Genomic DNA, 21,070 nt, shown 5'->3' on the forward strand with positions numbered 1-21,070 from the left:
ACCAAAATACTAGCCAATAGGATCTAACAGTACATTAAAAGGATTATTCACCACAACCAAGTGGGATTTATTCCTGGGCTGCAAGTTTGGTTCAATATCCTCAAATCAATCAATGTGATAAAATACATTAATAAAAGAAAGAACAAGAACTATATGATACTCTCAATAGATGCTGAAAAAGCATTTGACAAAGAAGTACAGCATCCTTTCTTGATCAAAACTCTTTACAGTGTAGGGATAGAGAGTACAAACCTCAATATCATCAAAGTCATCTATGAAAGACCCACAGTGAATATCATTCTCAATGGGTAAAAACTGAGAGCTTTTCCCCTAAGGTCAGGAACATGGCAGGGATGTCCACTATCACCACTGCTATTCAACATGTACTAAAAGTCCTAGCCTCAGCAATCACACAACAGAAAGAAAGAAAAGGCATCTGAATCAACAAAAAAGAAGTCAAACTCTAACTCTTTGCAGATGATGTGATACCTTATGTGGAAAGCCCAAAAGACACCACCCCAAAACTGCTAGAACTCATACAAGAATTCAGTAAAATGTCAGGATACAAAATCAATGCAGAGAAATCAGTTGCGTTTCTACACACCAACAAGACAGAAGAAAGAGAAATTAAGGAGCTGACCCCATTTACAATTGCACCCAAAACCATAGGATACCTAGGAATAAACCTAACCAAAGAGGCAAAGAATCTGTACTCAGAAAACTATAAAGTACTCATGAAAGAAATTGAGGAAGACACAAAGAAATGGAAAACTGTTTCATGTTCATGGATTCGAAGAACAAGTATTGGGAAAATGTCTATGCTACCCTAAAGCAATCTACACATTTAATGCAATCCCTATCAAAATACAATCCATTTTTTTCAAAGAAATGGAATAAATAATCCTAAAATTTATATGGAACCAAAAAAGACCTCGAATAGCCAAAGGAATATTGAAAAAGACAGCCAAAGTTGGTGGCATCACAATTCTGGACTTCAAGCTCTATCACAAAGCTGTCCTCATCAAGACAGTATGGTACTGGCACAAAAACAGATACATACATCAGTGGAACAGAATAGAGAGCCCAGAAATAAACCCTCAACTCTATGGTCAACTAATCTTCAACAAAGCAGGAAAGAATGTCCAATGGAAAAATGACCAGTCTCTTCAACAAATGGTGTTGGGAAAATTGGACTGCCACATGCAGAAGAATGAAACTGGACCATTTCCTTACACCACACACAAAAATAGACTCAAAATGGATGAAAGACCTCAATGTGAGACAGGAATCCATCAAAATCCTTGAGGAGAACACAGGCAGCTACCTCTTCAACCTCAGCCGCAGCAACTTCTTCCTAGAAACATTGCCAAAGGCAAGGGAAGCAAGGGCAAAAATGCAAAAATGAACTATTAGGACTTCATCAAGATCAAAAGCTTTTGCACAGCAAAGGAAACAGTCAACAAAACCAAAAGACAACTGACAGAATGGGGGAAGATATTCGCAAATGACATATCAGATAAGGGCTAGTATCCAAAATCTATAAAGAAATTATCAAACTCAACACCCAAAGAACAAATAATCCAATCAAGAAATGGGCAAAAGGCAGGAACAGACATTTCTGCAAAGAAGACTTCCAGATGGCCAAAAGACACATGAAAAAGTGTTCAATATCACTCAATATCAGGGAAATACAAATCAAAACCACAGTGAGATACCACCTCACACCCATCAGAATGGCTAAAATTAACAAAACAGGAAATGACAGATGTTGGCTAGGATGTGGAGAAAGGGGAACCCTCCTACACTGTTCATGGGAAAGCAAGTTGGTGCAGCCACTCTGGAAAACAGTATGGAGGTTCCTCAAAAACTTGAAAATAGAGCTACCCTACAACCCAGCAATCACTGGGTCAGTTGTTACCCTAAAGATACAAATGTAGGGATCCAAAGAGGCACCTGCACCTAAATGTTTATAGCAGCAATGTCCACAATAGCCAAACTATGGAAAGAACCTAGATGTCCATCAACAGATGAATGGATAAAGAAGTGGTATATATATATACAATGGAGTACTATGAAGCCATCAAAAAATGAAATCTTGCCATTTGCAACAACATGGATGGAACTAAAGGGTATTGTGCTAAGTAAAATAAGTCAATCAGAGAAAGACATGATCATCTGATCTCTCTAATATGAGGAATTTGAGAGGCAGGGCAGGGGTTGTGGGGGGAGGGGTAGGCTGGGAAAAAATGAAACAAGATGGGATCCAGCAGGAGACAAAGCATAAGAGACTCTTAATCTCACAAAACAAACTGAGGGGTGAGGGATAGGGTGGCTGGGTTATGGACATTGGAGAGGGTCTGTGCTATGGCAAGTGCTGTGAAGAGTGTAAGCCTGATGATTCACAGACCTGTACCCCTGAAGCAAATAATACATTATATGTTCATAAAAGTTAATTAATTTCAATAAATAAAAAGAGATCACAATCAGGGGGTCAATGACCTCAAAGTTAGCCATAAATTCAATCTTCAACAAGAAACCTAGCTTTCAACTTTAAGTGATAAACACTGTTATCTATAATAAATACTTCAATGGGTGTAGTTCCTCATAACACAAACTCATGATCTCAAGATTACTAATCAATGGTCTTTCCAAGGTTTATATTAAGTAAACTTTTGACTATTATAGGAAACTGTTTTTCTCTAGACAACTAACTTAGCCTGAAAATCAACTTTATAACAACATGATACAGGTTAAAAACATGTTGAACCCTATTTTTTTGCAACTTCCATATAAATCTTATCTAATCTTCATAATTCATGTAAAGCAGTGCTTTGCATTTTCAAAGCACTTACTATTCTTTCAAATTTACTGCTATGGAAATTATGAAACTTAATTTTAATCAAGACTGATTCAAAAATATTCTGGCTTAATTCCCACACAAGCCAGATACAGCACAGTAGATGTTCCCATATCCTGAGTGGGATGTGGTTGGTAAATCTTTAAAACACTTCTCCACCATATGGCAGGTAGCTTTTGGTTTTCACCTATGCCCTAGAAGTGGATTGCCCTAATCTGGAAGGTCAAGTAGGATTTAATCAAAAAGCCACACACCAGAAATGGCCACCGTCAGTTCTTCAACCATCCTTGTCCCCAGCTAACACCAGGTATTTTGTTAATTAACATGACCATTGGAAATGGGTTCTTTGGTCAAATCAGTGATGTTCTAGATGCATGCATTGTCCAGTTATATTATGGATACTACCCATCATTATACAACAGGATATAAGAATGTAACAAGCCCAGTGTATTTTTGGAAATGCTGCCTGAGACTTGATTCTCAAAAGTTCTGGTGTCCAGCCCCTAATTTGGAAGGATTTGTGGTTCCCTCACTTACCTAATCGGTGAGCCAAACCATGCCCCTAGAACCCTGTCATATGGGAGAGACTTTCTTTCATGCGAGGTGCTATCAAGAGCTCCTGCAAAAGAAAGAACTAGCACTTTTTCCATTTGCCAAACTGGTGGTCTGTAAACTAATTCTATCCTAACCCTACTCTGCCTGTTTGTTCCTGCTTAAGTATAAATGTCTAATTGGATAAATGTAACCTGACACTTGCTCTCTTCAAACTTAATAGTAAAGACCTATATCTCAACTTACGGCTCCAGCTTCAAACTATTGGACACTACAGATATTAACCAAAAATTAAAACAAAATAAAAACAAAGGGCCTCATAATTGTGAACAACCATGTCCACTTAGGTCAAGTTGTAAGACTACCTTTATTTTGTTGATCGATTTTTCTCTGCTTAGCTAGAACAGGAATTTCAACAGCTTATAATAAGACAGTACCTCAAATAACAGGAAAAAAAAGAAAGAAACCAAGTAAGAAAAAAGTAAGATGGGGGAAAATGAATCAAAAACTCTGGGCTAAAACTATGGAAAGAACCTAGATGTCCATCAACAGATGAATGGATAAAGAAGATGTGGTATATATATATATACAATGGAATACTATGCACCCATCAAAAGAAATGAAATCTTGCCATTTGCGACGACATGCATGGAACTAGAGGTTATTATGCTTAGCGAAATAAGTCAATTGGAGAAAGACAACTGTCATATGATCTCCCTGATATGAGGAAGTGGAGATGCAACGTGGGGGGTTTGGGGGGTAGGAAAAGAATAAATGAAACAAGATGGGATCGGGAGAGAGACAAATTATAAGAGACTCTTAATCTCACAAAACAAACTGAGGGTTGCCGGGGTGGGGGGGTGTAGGGAGAGGGTGGTGGGGTTATGGACATTGGGGAGGGTATGTGCTATGGTGAGTGCTGTGAAGTGTGTAAACTTGGCGATTCACAGACCTGTACCCCTGGGGCTAATAATACATTATATGTTTATAAAAAAATTAAAAAATTATTTTAAAAAAAAAACAAAAACTCTGGGCTGGAGAAGGAAAGAACAGTTGAGCACAGGACTTAGCACTGAGCTTCCTAACAGGGCAAGAGTTGTGTGACTGGTCTGGAATGGTGCCTCAAAATCACCCTGGTCCAGCCCAGTGACACTGCATCCAAGCAGTATGACATTTGTGAGCCTTGTCATGTTCATGACCTTCATCCTAAACTGCTCACCTCAGCTCTTCCAGGGCTCGTCCTTTCAGTTGGCATCTGATACATGTAACTCTTAGCCCATTGACTGGTTTCCTGTTCACTGCCTCAGACCTAAAAAGACAGTATGCTTCGCCAAAACATTATTTGAAGGTTATCATAACTCTCCTATGAATAGATAACAAGCACACTCAACATTTTATTCAATTCATTAACGTGCAAACCAGAAGAAAGAGAAAGCCAGTTCTGTGAGGATATGAGAAATTTCATTTATATAGTCAGCGGAGAAAATGAATGCTGAATAAGAGTGCCAACTCAGATACAATGCTGATTCATGCCCCATGAGGCGATAAAACCTTAATGTCTGGGTTATCTTCCCTACTGGACAAGAAAAAAAAAAAGTCCTTTCTTAGTTTAATGCAAGTTAATCTCTAACTTTTCAAAGCTGTAAAATAAATGGGATCTAATCAATTTGTGAATAGCAAATCAAACAAAGTTATACTCCCTGAGATTCAGATGACCCTGAGGCAGGCTTAGAAAATGCTCTAGTGTGGCATTTACATTGCCAGGCAATCATCTTTTTTACCTTATTCCTAAGTTTTAGATAACTCTCCTGAACACTTTCTTTTTTCTCAATGTCAGTCAACAGGTGACCTGTTTTCCCTCTGGTGGCAAGCCAGAAGCAGCCCTCATACTTCCATTTGCACATGACCTTGCCACCCATTACAGCTGAGGGAGAGCCATGAGGTTTGCTCTAGTTGTCCTGATGCACAACAGTAGAATGCCAGTTCGTGGGTGAAGCAAAAGTTTTCCGGACCCTGCAGACCAAAGGATCTCAAACTTGAATAGTTATAAAATCCTCTGGGGGTTTCTGATCCCATTAACTTGGAGGGGTGTTCAGGTTTTTTAACAATCATCCTCAAGAGATTCTCACCTTTCCACTTCCCACCTCTGCTTTCTCTCCTGATTCGTTTACTTCATATGTTGGCTTATGGTTTGCAGGAGGATAAATGATTTACAAATGTATACATGTTATTGGTCTGCGCTTCCCCAATTCCTACTTTGGTAGCAGAGATCTGCACTAAGATACCTTGCTCCCTCCTTCAGGCAACCTCGAAAACTAATCAAAAATCCTTTGTTTCAGCACAACAGAAGATTTGGCTGGGTGTTTGCAAGAAGATATGACAGAGCCAGATGTCATATGAGGGCTGCTTATAGCTCTGTCGTTATTTGGGTTGAGAAAGAAGGGAGAAATGTCCATGAGACTGTGCCCCTGGAGTGGGGTTTGGGGTCCCCACGCAGGACAGGCCCTGGGCTCACATGCCCACTGAGCTCCAATAGATAAGGGCCCATGCAGGGTCATGAGATAGCCCCACACTGGGCTCTGTGTTCAGCATGGATTCTGCTTGTCCCTTTCTCTCCTCTTCTCCTCTCCCCAAACCCCCACTTCCTCTCTCTCTCAAAAAAATAAATCTTTTTCAAAAATACAGATAAGCCTGGGGTACCTGGGTGGCTCAGTTGGTTAAGCATCTGCCTTCGGCTCAGGTCATGATTTCAGGGTCCTGAGATCTAGCTCTGAGTCAGCCTTGGGCTTGACATCAGGCTCCCTGCTCAGCCTGCTTCTCTCTCTCCCTCTGTGTCTCCCCTACCCCCACTTGTGCACTCTCTCTCTCTCTCTCTCAAATAAATAAAATAAAATAAAAAAAATACAGACAAGCCTAAAGAAAAAATAAACATCAACCATAACACAACCCATCACTCAGAAATAACCTCAGGGATCCCTTCTAAAAAGGAAAAAGTGCCTTGCTTTGTCCTTTGAAGGTGGTTTTCCTTCTTGTGTTTGGGAGTGGTGTGAGATAAGCTAGGTACTGCCCAGAGAAAGAAAAAGAACTGCTCAGTGGGCAGAGATGAAGACACAGTTTGGCCACATGACCACCAGCAGCTGAGCTCATCTCTCTCTGATTCACATGGCCCAGGCCACAGGCAAGTTTTTCTTGTCAGGTCTTTTCTGAATCCAAAGGATAAAAGCTGAACTTTCAGCAAATTTTTGCCTCTGGCTCCAGCTTTTGGACACAATGCTGGAGATGTCAGTCCCCCTGCAAAGCTCATTTAAAAGCTGGAATGAAAGAGCTGATTGCCAGAGGAAAGATGAAAAATCTGTTTCTCCATCTATCTGATCAGGGCTTAGATCAGAATTCAGGCTGCCAGGCACATTTACAGCACAAGAACAATGGTCCAGACACACTCCTGGCAGAGATGTGCACCTCGGGTCTGTGTTCTCCCTGAGTACTTTCCTTTTTTCTAATCTGGAGAGAGGTTAAGTATCTTAGTTAAAGCAGAGCCTTTAACACAGCAACTTGGAGGCCGGTGATTAATTTGGAAGGTGAGGCCAGGAAACAGAAAAGAGGAAGACAGGAAGGAAGGACAGGCAGACCAGAGGCTGTGTGTGGCTTTTTTTTTTTTTTTAAGATTTTATTTATTTGACAGACAGAGATCACAAGTAGGCAGAGAGGCGGGTAGAGAAGTGGAGGGTGGGGGGGAGCAGGCTCCCCGCTGAACAGGGAGCCTGACTCGGGGCTCAATCCCAGGACCCTGAGATCATGACCTGAGCCAAAGGTAGATGCATAATCCACTGAGCCACCCAGGCACCTTAGAGGCTGTGTTACTGAACCAGGTGAGAGCTTGATCCTATTGGAGACTCCTGAGAAGCAAACTACACTGAATGCCTCTGTTTTCTGAAAGCTAAGGGTTGTTCCCAACACTGTCAACTTCAAGCAAGCTCACTAAAAGGCCCAATGGACCATCCCCCCCGTCCCCCTACTTAGCAGAGAAAGTCCTGGATTAGAAAGAGGGAAGATTCAGGGGCACACACTTCAGAGGTGAGTCGTCAGGGTCCGGACTGGTGGTCAGGGTGGCTAGACTTCTTTCATATTGGCTGCTTTCCATAATATGAGCAACCCGAGTGAACTGGGTAGAAGCTCCACAGCCTTTTATGGCATAGCCTTGGAAATTATATAGCGTCACTTCCAACATGCTATTTGTCGAAGGATTCAGATTCAGAGGGAGGGGAAACCTCTCAATGAGAGGTACATCAAAGAATATGCAGACATGTAAAGACGTCATCTGGTGGTATTCAAAAAACATCCACCTCACTCATCTACTTGCTTGGTGGGAAAACAAATTGGTAGAAGTCCCACAGAAATCTATGTGGAAATATTTATCAAAATTACAAATGCATATACTCTTGGACTGAGCAATTCCACTTCCAGGCCAACTCAAATCACTACACGTCATCTTCATTATTTCAGGAGTGTTAAAAATGTAGGGTCAGTCTTTCCACTTTAAAAAAAAAAAAAAACTGGGTGCATTTACTCCATTGAAGGTAACTACAACATTATTAAATATATTAGATAATCCTAATTATTACTTGGCCTCCAGTGTGCGTAGCATACATCCTGCTTTCTATTATTTCTAATCCTTTGTAGAACTCTCAAAGGTTAATTATTCTATTTCTCTGGAGGTTTGGAAAATTGTGACTTGCCCAAGGTCACACAGCTGGTTAAGCAGGGGACCTAAAATCCAGTTCCAGTTCTGCCTGACTCCATATCCAGCTCACAGTAGCATAATTCAGTCTTTAAAGTATATCCTTTCATTTGAGAATCTCTAGTATCTTTGTATTCCCAAACCACTGCACAGTATAAAGGAATATTTCAATACAGTTGTTTCCTGTCAGAAGTAATAAAATATTTAATTTTAACATAAGAATAATTCCATATAATTCTTTGAAGGAGAAAGACTATGAGATTAATGTTGGTACTGAAAATTTCCTTAGAAATGTAAATTATTCTTGCAGTGTACAAGTAGAAAAAGTATCAGTTTGCATATCTTGTTAAGAAATTCCTAGAAATTGAATCTTAGCACAGTTTTCTCTCATCTCTACTCTTGCCAACACTGTATGAGGACAGCTGAAGATTTGGGAAGAACAGAGGTTAATGTGAATCATCAATGGCTGTTTGTTGCCCAGACTAAAGAGCAAGCGTAGATAATGAGCAAAAATGCTTTGTCTTAGTAAGTTAGCCAACGTGTTCACCATTCCCTGATTCCTCACAAGTGTCACTGAAGGGAGCTGTCCAGGGAAGGAGCTGCCCAATCCTAGCATTTCATACACACTCACACACATACACACATACACATATTTTGCACCTGAAATTTACCCTTGCTTTTTTTCACTCAAATACAAATGCACGAAAAATTCTCTAACTTAGTAAACTTTCCTAGTTTTCTGAGCTAAATGGACCACTTCCTTGTTCAGACATTTAGAATAGCTCCATGTTGCTCATGCCCATAAATCCACACTCCTTTCATCAGCAAATTTAAAAAGTACTATATTCCAAAAAATAGAAATGGAAGAAAAACTTCCAAAGTCACTCCACAAGGCCAGCGTTATTGTGATACCAAAACCAGATGAAGACACAACAAAAGAAGAAGACAAAGATGAAGAAGAAGAAGGGAGCTACAGGCCAATATCTTAACCCTCAGCAAAATATTAGGAAGCCAAATTCAACAATACATAATAAAAATTAGTCACCACAACCAAATGAGATATATTCCAGGGATGGAACAGTGGTTCACTAATCACAAATCAATCAATGTGACATATTATATTAATAAGAGAGAGGATAAAAACCATATGAGCATCTGAACAGATGCAGAAAAAAGTATTTGACAAAATATGACATCCATTCACGACAAAAACTCTCAACAAAGTGGGTTTAGAGGGAACATACCTCAAAATAATTAAGTCCATATATGAAAAACCCTCAGCTAACACCATACTTGATGGGGAAAAACTGAATATTTTTCCTCTAAGATCAGGAACAAGATAAGGATGCCCACTCTCACCACTTTAATTAAACATAGTACCGGAAGTTCTAGCTGCAGCAATCAGATAAGAGAAAGAAATAAAAGACATCCAAAGTAATAAGGAAGATATAAAACTGTCACTATTCACAGAGGACATGATGGTATATATAGAAAACTCTAAAAACTCCACCAAAAAACTATTACAACTGATAAATGAATCCAGTACAGTTTCAGGATACAAAATTAATATACAGAAACTTACTGCTTTTCTATACACTAACAACAAAGTAGAAAGGAAAAGAAATTAAGAAAACAATTCCATTTACAGTTGCAGTGAAAAAAAAAAAAATAAGCTACCTAGGAATGAGTTTAACCAAGGATGAGAAAGACCTATACTATGAAAACTATAAGACATCAGTAAAAGAAATTGAACATGATACAAACAAATGGAAAGATATACCATGCTCATGGACTGAAAGAATTAATATTGTTAAAATGTCCATACTTCCCAAGACAATCTGCAGATTTAATGCAATCCCTATCAAAATACTAATAGCATTTCTCACAAAACTAGAGCAAATAATCCTAAAATTAGTATGGAACCACAAAATTCCTTAAATAGCCAAAGCAATCTTGAGAAAGGAGAACAAGACTGGAAGTATCATAATCTCAGATCTAAAAGTATTCTATACAGCCACAGTAATCAAAATAGTATGATACTGGCACAAGAAAAAATACATAAATCAATGGAACAGGATAGAGAGCCCAGAAATAAATCCACAGATTTACAACAAAAGAGGCAAGAATACACAATGGGGAAAAGACAGTCTTCCCAGTTAATTGTGTTGGAAAAACTGAATAACTACGTGCAAAAGAATGAAACTGGAACACTTTCTTGTACCATACACAAAAGTAAACTCAAAATGGATTAAAGACCTGAATGTGAGACCTGAAACCATAAAACTCCCAGAGGAAAACACAGGCAATAATCTCTTGGTCATCACCTGTAGCAACTTATTTATGGATATGTCTCTTCAGACAAAGGGAAAAAGCAGGGCAACCCTCTCAGGTCCCCTCTCTCTTTGGGAGCTTTGTAATATTGCTCAATAAACTTTGCTTTGCTGCCCACCACTCTTGGTCTGGTCTACTTCTTCATTATTCAAAGAGGCATGACCAAGAACTATGGACACTAAAGAAAAAGAAATGCTGTAACAAAACTCTTTACATGAATATGATTGTTAAGACCAGATAAATTAAATGGACAGTTTTTGCTTTACACTGGTGCTTTGTGAAAATGTTCCTGCAAAAGTACGTAACCTTCAAGGAGATTGAAGGAAAGGTCTTTTGACAAGTACAGTCTTCTGAAAACTTCAAGATTATGAAACTGGGCTGGATTTAAGGAAATCTCTTTTCTCTTAAGCTATCAAAAACTTGGTAAGATGTATCTTTGTGAACAAAGATGAAACAACCTGATCTGATCCCTCCAGGATTTGGAAACACAGTCTCACTTGGGAAACACATCCGCATAACCACCTCCTGAAATGAGACACCCTGTTTAACTGAACTGACCTGTTCTCGGGACTAAGACCAATTCAATGAGATGAAGCACTCTACCAACTCAATTTATGGACTGAAACCTCTTGGGGAAGTTTCAAAGGTATGAATGAGGAAGAGCAAAATACCTGACCCCAAAATAGGCCACTTTAGCACATGGATTATTTTGAGCTGAAAGCAGTCAAAACCCAGCAGACTTAAGGCACCTGGGTGGCCCAGTCAGTTAAGCATCTGTCTTTGGCTCAAGTCATGGTCTCGGGGTCCTGGGATTGAGCCCCAGATTGGGCTCCCTGCTCAGCGAGGCGTCTGCTTCTCCCTCTCCCTCTGCCCCTCCCGCATGCTGGTGCGCTGGCTCTCTCTTGCTCTCAAATAAATAAATGAGATCTTAAAAAAATAAAATAAAGACTCATCAGACTCAAACCTTTTACCTCTTCCTTAACTGCCTAAATGAATTTAGATAGGGGGCCTGGCCCAAAAGGAGAACTATTACCAGAGATAACTTCTTATCTGAATGACCTATCTGTATGTCAAGGCAAACATCTAACATCAAACGTCTGTTTTATTGTCCTGTGAATTACCCTCCTCCCCTTTGAAGAGAACAAACTGATTGTTGCCAAAAGGGTATTTGGTGGGGGGATGGGCAAAACAGATAAAGGGGAGTACGAAGTATGAACTTCCAGTTATAAAATAAATAAGTCACAGGGATAAAAAATACAGCATAGGAAATACAAGCAACAATATTGTAATAACATTGTATGGTGACTATACTTATTGTGGTGAGCACTGAGTAATGTATAGAATTGTTGAATCGATATGTTTCACACCGGAAATTAATATAACATTGTCTGTTAAGCATACTTTAATTTTTAAAATCTGGAAAAAGGATTTGTAAAAAATGTACAAAACCTAACTCACTCTTTCCCAACTTTCTCCCTTTCTGCTCTAATAAGTCCAGTCTCTGATAATTCTACAAAAACCAAATCTACATACAAATTCTACAAAAACCAAAGGTTCCCCAAGAACCTTCCTATAGTACCCTAACCCATTATACCTCTCCTTTCGCCAGTGGCCTAGAGTATTTAAGACCTTTGGAATTCAACTTACTAGTTGGTTGTCTATGACCTTGTAAACTCTTTTAATTCAGTGGTCCCCAAACACTGGTGTGCATAAGAGTCCCCTGGAAGTTGTAAACAGATTGCTGGGCTCCACTGGGGGGCTTCTAATTCAGGATGTTAGGGATGGGGCCCAAGAACGTGTATTTCTAACAAGTCCCCAGGCACTGCTGTTGCTGCCGCTGCTCTAGGGACTGCGGGAATTACTGGCATAGAGAAAGAGTTTGTTGTTTGCTAGCTACTAGAAACTGGGCAAATTACAGAGATGTTCCTCATCCATGGTATCACTTCAAAGGATGGTGGAAAGAACTGATATAATGTCTTTTAAGTGTTTAGTAGTCCTGGTGCATAAAAAGAGCTCAATATATGGGAGCTATTATTTCTAGCAGAAAAAAGACAAACTTCCTGGGGATAACAAAGGCAACAGCTAGACTGCCCCTTAACAAAGCTCTGGGCGCTCAGCTTATTGGCAGGGCTGCCAAATCCCTTGCCAGGGCCTGAAAGGAACTTACACCAATTTTTACTCACCCACTGATGTAAGTTTTTATCCAGGAAGGGCAATTGAGAATAACATTTCCCGTGTTTATAAGATCGCTCTCAAAGCTAAACACCTGTGATTCATTCAAATCTCGGTTAAAAAGCCAAGTTTCCACTTTATTGTAAATTCTAGTAACTGTGATAAATAGCAAAATATCCTATAGTTTGTCCCAAGTTGTCTTATCCTAGTTCTCCATTAGAAAAAAACAAACCAAAAGAAAAAAGAGTAGAATCTTAAGCTTCGGGAATAATTTATAATTACAAGACCAGCTCTGACTGCCTTTGTTGGCAAGGATATCTGAAAAGAAGACCCAAGTTTGCAGAATTCTGGGCAATCCTGTTATCTGTTGACAGTTTTTTGTTGTTGTTGTTTTGTTTTGTTTTTGTTTTGCCTTTTTTTTCAATCTGTTATGACGCTGATGCTATATGATGACTGTGGTAAATTCTAGAAATTCGTAGTCATAAGAAATCAGTACATGGATAGGCTTCAAATTTGCCTGATAGTGCTATTTTTCCCCCATACCTGTGTCAGTCAGGGTTGACTCAGAGAATTGCTAGGAGAAATATAAATAATAATGGCTTTTTTTTAAAGGAATGTGGATTTACACAATCATGAGAGCCTGTTAAACAGTTTATACAGAACTGTTGTATCCACATCTGGTACTGGGGCCTGAATCAGCAGGGCTGGTCGGCAAAAGTAAAGACGGTTGTGAAGTGAGAGAAAACAGGACAAGCTGGAATATTCAGGTAGAGCAGGAAAGCACAAAGACGAATCGAACCAGGTGGGTCTCTCGTGGCCTCCCAGCCTCCGTCTTCAGTGATACAAGCAACCTAAGGCAAAGTTGGTACCTTTTGTCAGAGAGCTAAACACGCAGCCGGCACAGGAGTTGGAGAGGCCAGAGAGGAGACTCAGCAGAAGCCGAGACATATGGGCAGGGCTGCTACCCCTCCCCAGCCAGGGGAAAGCAGCCCTGAGCACCAGCGGCCACAGCGACAACGGGCACCGCAAACCAATCTTCCGAGCATTAAAGACAATATGGCCGCTGATTCATATCTGACTTCCAAGTTTCACACAAAGTGTCTCACTATGCAGAAAAGAAAACTCTGGAAAATGTCATTCCAACTTAGAGAAGTTGACACAATACACACCCACCACATCACCTGGTAGTGTGGCCAGAAGGCAGAATCTCTTGAGGGTGAGCCTCCTTGCTCCAGCTCAGAAAGTTTCGAAGCCCAAGAAACAGGTGGTCACACTGGAGACCAAGCCTGCCTCAGAAGGTGTAATTCATTTCGGGTTTGGTGCCAGTTAGTCAAGGGAGACAGCTCAGGATGGATTCCCGACAAGCTGGTCCTTCAGAGCAAGATGAGAAACAGAATCTATACTCAGAAGCTGGACTGCATAAAAATCCCCCAGTATGTGGTAAACACACAGATTTCCCTCTTGACCCTGGCACAGCAGGTCTGGAGAGACTCCTGAGTATCTGTGTTTCAAGTAACACCCAAAGCGATTCTCGCACAGGTGGGCCTTAGTCCACACTTACGACTTGGAAATTCCCAAACCTATCCAGTCTGCAAAAGTCGGTGGCTGTAGGTTATTTTAATTGAGGGAACATCAGAGAATATCTTTATAGAAAGGCAGCAGTGGGAAATAAAAACCTGCTATTTATTTTAGCATGGTGTTCTAAAGGTTATTTTAAAATTCTATTTATTGAGGACTCATAAATGTTACTTGCTCTATTAATAAAGAACTTGCCGGTTGCCACAGCACATGCTTCCCTCTGCCTTGTCTAACAGCCCACACGCCTTACCCACCTCAGAGCCGTCAAGATGTGCTAGCGCCACCTAAAGGTCACTATGAGCACATGCTGAAGTGCAAAGCCGGGCATCCTCCCGCGGATGTCACAGTGTGACCGTTATAGTGACCGCAGCAAATAAGAAACTGAACTTGGGGAGTAGCGAATGATCCGGGTTTGACTTTCTAGTCATAAATAATGGTGAGAATTTACATGTGTCCTTCCTTGACCGCCTGAGAGAATAGAAAGAACACGGACTTCAGAATTTGGCAGACTTGGTTTAAATCCCTGTTTCATCCCCCAAACGCCATGCCTAGATTTTATGCCTGACTTCACATCTTGGCTCACCAGCTTCATGCAGGTGTAAAGCGATGGCAGCTTGCCTCGGCTGCACTGATTTATCTCCTTGGGTGTTTCCCAAGGCTTCTCTAAGGCAGAGGATGCTTGGGACAACTGTGGGAGCCTCTCAGTCTTCACACATAGGAACCATGCCTGAAGTAATCTTAACCACAGGGACCGGAGCCCATAACAGATTCTCCACTTTTCCTGCTCATGCAGACATTTCTGAGTATATTCTACCCAGCTTCTCAGAAGATTCCCCGAGAAAGTTATGGGAAGCCCCCATTGCCCAGAGTGAAGTCCCAGTCAAGAACACCCACCCTTGCATTCGTGTTTCTTCCTTACATTCATATTCCCTGAGCTCACTTGCCAAAATAAACTACCTGCACACATGTCCTTGTCTCATATTCTGCTTTCTTGGGGAACTCAGACTAAGACAAAGCATAACATTAGGCAATTTATTTATCCTATATAGACCTAGATTTTCTCAGCTGCAGTATGAGATTATTGCAAGATGCAAGAGCTTCACAAGGACATTGTAAGAAGTAAGTGAATTCCTGCAGGAAGAACCCTTTCACAATGTCTGATCTATAACAGAACTCCATTTCCTGGGGGCTCTCCCTGCTACCTGGTAACTTCTCAGTGGGGGCAGTTTCTTCTTCATGCTGGGCTGTCACCACCAGCATCCCATGCCTCATCACCACAGCTCCCACAATTATCACTCAGCCCCCCAGACCACATACCATCACCATGAGCACCACCAAGACCATGATCATCACCAAGACCATCACCATCACTACCACTATTATCTGCCGCCCTCCCACATCCACCGTAAGTATCACGGTCATCCTCATTCACACTACCCTTCATACCACCATCGCCAGCATCATCACCTCTATGCCACCATCACTATACTCCTGTTGGTCATTGAGCAAGAATGCTCTAGTCCAGGTCAAATTGATTCCCTTCAGCTAGAGAAAGCAGTTCACATGTCTCTGTTATACTGTATCTGTCTCCACAAAACCTACACCAGCTAATGTCAACATTTCCGGTTATTCCAGAAGAAAAATTTTTTGGCTAATTGAATCTCACAACAGGGGCATCTGGGTGACTCAGTCATTAAGTGTTTGCCTTCGGCTCAGATCGTGATCCCAGGTCCTGGGATAGAGCCCCGCATCAGGCTCCCTGCTAGGTGGCTAGCCTGCTTCTCCCTCTCCCACTCCCTCTGCTAAATAAATAAATAAAATCCTTTTTAAAAAATAAATATCAACAGAAATATCACCTGGCTAAACATATATCTACCATATGTTTGTGTACCTTCTAGGAGTTGGATACAAAGAGGAAAGGATGGAAGTCTCATAGTAAAATCGCTGGAGTCAGTAATCACACTACTGGGTATTTACACTAAAGATACAAATGTAGTGATCCAAAGGGGCACAAGCATCCGAATACTTATAGCAGCAATGTCCACAATAGTCAAACTATGAAAAGAACCTAGATGTCCATCAACAGTTGAATGGATAAAGAAGATGCGGTATATATATACAATGGAATACTATGCAGCCATCAGAAGAAATGAAATCTTGCCATTTGCAACTATGTGGATTGAACTAGAGGGTATTATACTGAGTAAAATAAGTCAATCAGAGAAAGACAATTGCCATGTGATCTCTCTGATATCAGGAATTTGAGAGGCAGGACAGGGGTTGTGGGGGCAGGGGGTAGGCTGGGAAAAAATGAGACAAGATGGGATCCAGAAGGAGACAAACCATAAGAGACTCTTAATCTCACAAAACAAACTGAGGGTTGCTGGCGGGTGGAGGGGTAGGGATAGGGTGGCTGGGTGATGGACATTGGGGAGAGTATGGGCTATGGCAAGTGCTGTGAAATGTGTAAGCCTGGTGATTCACAGACCTGTACCCCTGGGGCAAATAATACATTATATGTTAACAAAAATGATTTTAAAAAAAAGAAAAGAAATTGCTGGAGTCAGATGAACTGGATTTTTAAATAACCTTTATTTTTTAGAGCTGTTTTAGGTTCACAGCAAAATTAAGCAAGAAAGTACAGAGAATTTCTACATGTCTCCTGCTCCCATACGCACAGCCTTCCCCACTGTCAATATCTCAAAGCGGTATATTTGTTACAATCTGTGAACCAACACTGGAACACCATTACCACTCAAATTCCATAGTTTAATTAGGGTTCATCCTTGGTGTTGTATATTCTACAGCTTTGAAAAAAAATGCATAAAAGACATGTATCCACCATTATAGTGTCTTGCAGAGTAGTCTGTCCTCAAAATCCTCTATGCTTAACCTATTAATCCTTTCTTCCCCCAACCCCTGGCAACCACTGATCTTTTTACTGACTCCATAGTTTTGCCTTTTCCAGGATGTGACACTGTTGGGTCATGTAGTATGAAGCTTTTTCAGATAGGCTTCTTCCACTTAGTAATGCACAATTCAGGTTCCCCATGTCATTTCTGGCTTGAGAGCTCATTGATTTGCTGTGATAAATGGCATTCTATTGCCTGGATGTAGCCCAGTTTTTCCATTCACCTGCTGAAGGACGTTTTGGTTGCTTCCAACTTTTGGCAATTGTGAATAAAGCTGCTGTAAACATCTACGTGCAGGTTTTTGTGAAGATACAAGTTTTTAGCTCATCTGGGTCAATACCAAGGAGCATGATTGCTGGATCATAGGGTAGCAGTATGTCTAGTTTTATAAGCAACTTCCACACTGTCTTCCAAAGGGGCTGTACCATTTCCTATTCCCAGCAGTGATGAATGAGGAGAGTTCCTGTTACTCCGTATCAGAGCCAGAATTTGGCATTGTCAGCGTTCTGGGATTTTGCCATGCAAATAGGTGTAGTACAGTCTCACTGTTGTTTAATTTGCCATTCCCTAATAACATGGTGTCAGGTATCTTTTCATATATTTATTTGCCATCTGAATCTCTTCTTTGGTGAGGCTCCGTTCAGATCTTTTGTCCACTTTTTAATCAGACGGCTTATTTTCCTCATTATTGAGTTTTAAGGTTCTTTGTGTATTTGGATAACTGTCCTTTATCAGATGTGTCCTTTGCAAATATTTTCTCCCAGGGTGTGGTTTGTGTTTTCGTTCTCTGGTGGTGAACTGGATTGTAACCCTAATTATGTTAGTAAAAAAAAAAAAAACTATAAATACTATCAATAAACTATAAAAATCTTACAATTAACTTTCTTCTTTCATTCAGTCAATGTTGTAGTACTGATATGTGCAAGTGTCTATGAGGCACTGGCAAACAAGACTGTGGGCCTTTCAGAGTTTTCTGAGTATCGGAGACTGACATGTAAAGAGGGAACTGCAATGCAGTGGGGCCAGATCCATAACTGGGGAAGGTGAGGAAAGCCGATCCAGGTGGAGATGAAGAGTGTTCAGGGAAGGGTTCTTGAAGAAGATGACCTAAAGAAAGAGAAGCTAGCCAGGTATAGTTGGGAAGAGGTAGTAACAAGAATTCTGGCAGTGGGGAAAGGTTAGTATTTAACCCAGTCACAGGACTGACCACAGCTGTAGGACAGTGTGCAAAGGGGCATTGGGGAGATGAGTAAGACAAGTTGTGGCCAGATCACAGAGGGAGCGTATGCTACACTAAGAAGTGGGAATCAGTTTCTCTACATAAATGGGGTCCCTAAAAACATTTCCCCCGCTGGAGAAAATAGCCTTGGAACAAAGCCAGCTCAAACCAGATGAATGTTTCACAAAGGAAGGAAATGCTTATTAGCATCTAATTTTCTGGAAGATTCTCTCCACCAAGAACTTAAAGAGAGAGCGTGGGGTTTGAGGGTATTAATATCAACTTCTTAGCTACTTCCCACATATGTTTTGGTAAGACATGTTGAAGTCATCCTCCTCTGTGGGCAGACATGTACGGGAGTGCCTGTATCTAGTACTTTTTTAAACAACTTTCTTCCTCCCCAAATCCCCAAGCAAAAATAGCCAGAACCTTGGTCGCCACTGCCTCCTATATAAATATCTCAGCTCACAGGCTCTGACCTTGGAGTCAGAAGGAAGGCAGTGCTGCTAAGACTAAACCCAACCAGCATTTCCAAGAATGAACCTCTTGGCATAACCTTGAAGGTCAACTTGTGCATCACTGGCCCCCAAAGTGAAATTTTCTTTACATGCAAGAGCAATGTTTCTCCTTTGAATCCACCATGTTTAACCTACTCCAGACAGCCTGGAGGCTGAGCAGTTTTAATAGCTTCTTGGGGAAGGATTCCATGGGATTAAACAAAACAGCTGATTCAACAAAATCTTTGTCTAGGTTCCACCCCTCTCTTGACTCACAACCATCCCTCACTCCTGCTCCCTGGTCTTGCAGTTCCTAATAACATAGCAGCCTGCTCCTGGGGAACCCAAGCTAAGGCATTTGGTATTCACATAGCATTTAGGTGTACTGAGCAGTATGCGAAAGTCCTCCTTGTAATCCTCCCCCCCCCCCAGAGGTGATCACTATCACTAGTTTTGTACGCATCCTTCCAGTCGCTTCTTTATGCATTTCTGTATACATATTCACTTGTGTATATACACATATATACAAATAAATGTTTACATATACAGAAATATATCTTTATATTAAATCATACTATTAACATTATTTTGAGTGCTTTGCTTTGTTTTGACTTAGCAAAGGTATCTTCCTAGAATATTTAAATGTGTCAAAGAATAACTCATACAGGGATGCCTGAGTGGCTCAGTCAGTTGAGGACCCGCCCTGGGCTCAGGTCATGATCCCAGGATCCTGGAATCAAGTCCCATGTTGGGCTCCTTGCTCAGTGGGGAGACTGCTTCTCCCGCTGCCTCTGCCTGCCGCTCCCCTTGCTTGTGCAAGCTCTCTGTCTCTCTGACAAATAAATATATACAATCTTTGGGGAAAAAAATAGTAACTCATACATATAGTTAGCCATCTTCATGGTCTTTGGTTGTTTGACATGTAAATTGTTTGCTCATGTGATAAGGAGTTGGTGAAATGAATGAAGGAACAAAAACAAAAACAGGATTTATAAGAAATGGGAGACTACAAAACTTTCAATGGATCTTCTTTGCACATTTTCGGGGGCAGAGGAGAAATAACTGTCCGGAAACTGGGGAGGAAGCCAGAACAGCATTCTGTACTGGAATAGGCTGACCAGGTGTAAGAAGGAACACATTTTCAGCTCCATGTTCTTGAACTTTCCTTCCTTTCTAGTCTCTTCCTCTGCAACCCTTCAGGCTGTTCTGCTTTTGGTCCTACAACGTGTTTGAATACCGTTCTTCCAGGCCCCTCTGCCTCACCGTCTTGTAAGGAGACAAAGCTTTCACGAGTTATCTGGCTGCCAGCGGATAGCCCTAAAGGGCTCCCACGCTCCCTCCAGACTCCATCCCTGATGACTGACTTCCTATAGAAACTGCCCAATTTCAGTGACCTCCTTTCCTCCCCACTTAATAGGAAAATGGAGTGATTTCCCTACCCACAAACACTGCCCTGTGATTTCCCACATGGGAAAAGCAAAAATAACTGTTGGTCCTTGGTTTCTTGGTCATATTGTCTCACTTACTCTGATAAGGGACCCATTTTTCACGTCACTGACAGATTGAGGACATTAGAATTAGAAACTAAGAGAGAAGATTCTAGGGAAGGAAAACACAAGATGAACTTTGTTTTCCAACAGGTATAATGACTTTGGCCCATTTGAAACATTGGGTTCAACCACATAAAACTGCTGTTTTTCAAGGTCTAAATAGTCAAATATTTGTGCTTTTATATAGTTCGACATAATTATATAATGATTGTATAAATATTTATTTATTTATTTATTTATTTTTAAGATTTTAGTTATTTATTTGACAGAGAGACAGGGATCACAAGTAGGCAGAGAGGCAGGAAGAGAGGGAGGGAGAAGCAGGCTCCCCACCAAGCAGAGAGCCCGATGTGGGGCTCGATCCCAGGACCCTGAGATCATGACCTAAGCCGAAGGCAGAGGCTTAACCCACTCAGCCACCCAGGCGCCCTTGATTGTATAAATATTTAATTATATATACAACTTAATTGTTCATAAATACTGTATATATGTTATATATCCTAACTTTATATATTCCTAATTATATATATATATGTATTTAATAGATACTAGTTATATACATAAACCTTAATTATATGAGAAACTGTAAATGTAGGGCACCTGGGTGGCTCAGTTGTTAAGCGTCTGCCTTCAGCTCAGATCATGAGCCCAGGATCCTGGGATC

The sequence above is a fragment of the Martes martes genome (genome assembly GCF_963455335.1).
Source record: "Martes martes genome assembly, chromosome: 1".
Taxonomy (NCBI): domain Eukaryota; kingdom Metazoa; phylum Chordata; class Mammalia; order Carnivora; family Mustelidae; genus Martes; species Martes martes.